We start from the raw sequence: 1,045 nt of genomic DNA, 5'->3' as shown, positions 1-1,045 counted from the left end.
AGAAATTATTAACACATTCAGTAAAGTGGCAGGTTACAAAATTAACCTAGAGAAGTCTATAACCATTCTATATACCAATAACAAACAATCAAAGAGCACATGGAAACACTCCCGTTCACAATAGCTGCAAAAAAACAAAATAAAATACCTCAGAGTAAACCTGACCAAAGACATTAAAGAGCTCAAGTTCAAGGCCAGCCTGGTCTACAGAGTGAATTCCAGGCCAGCTGGGGCTACTGAGAGACCCTGTCTCAAAAAAAAAATGCTCATGTAAGTGGGTACAAGAAAAACAATTGACTAAATTCAGTATCTATTCATAATAGAAACCACAGGACAGAGGTAAGCTTCCTTAACCCGGTGAGGATATCTGTTTACAACAAACCGGTGACCAGCCTATTAGTCAGGTGTTCCCTGAGATCAGGAACAAAATAGGAATGTCTCTTCATTCCTATTCTTCAATTGCTTAAGTAAAAAATATCCAAGAATCTACAACAGTCTTTAGAACTAACAAATGAGTTAAATAAGCTTTCATGATAAAAGATCATTGTGTGCATATCAGTCACACTTTTATATTCTAGAACTCAGTAATGAAAAATTAGAAGTTTAAACATTAAAACAGCACAATTTAGACTTAAAGGATCTAAATTTCTGAGGTTAAAAGACTAACAAAAAATATGTGAAAATATTTAAAATGTTAAAGTCTGAAGGGATACATTCAGCAAAATATGTGCATAAAATTTTTTGACAAAAATAAAAGAGGGACATGTTCAATAAAAGATATGCTGGGTTGGAGAGATGGCTGTCAGTAAAGTTCTCACACCAGCATAAAGACCTGAGTTCAATCCCCAGAATCACATAAAAATGATAGGTATAGCAGCACTCTTTTAAGGCCACACTAGGGATATGGAGACAGTCAGATGCCTGGGGCTAGCTAGCCTAATGGACAACCTCTAGGCCAATCAGTGAGAGTCCTTATCTATAGAAAATATAAGTTGGATGTTGATAATGAAGATACCATGTTCACGTACTACACCTCAATTCATGT

The sequence above is a fragment of the Nannospalax galili genome, unplaced genomic scaffold, assembly GCF_000622305.1.
Source record: "Nannospalax galili isolate Female #2095 unplaced genomic scaffold, S.galili_v1.0 scaffold171, whole genome shotgun sequence".
NCBI lineage: Eukaryota > Metazoa > Chordata > Mammalia > Rodentia > Spalacidae > Nannospalax > Nannospalax galili.
This window is presented reverse-complemented; position numbering follows the sequence as displayed.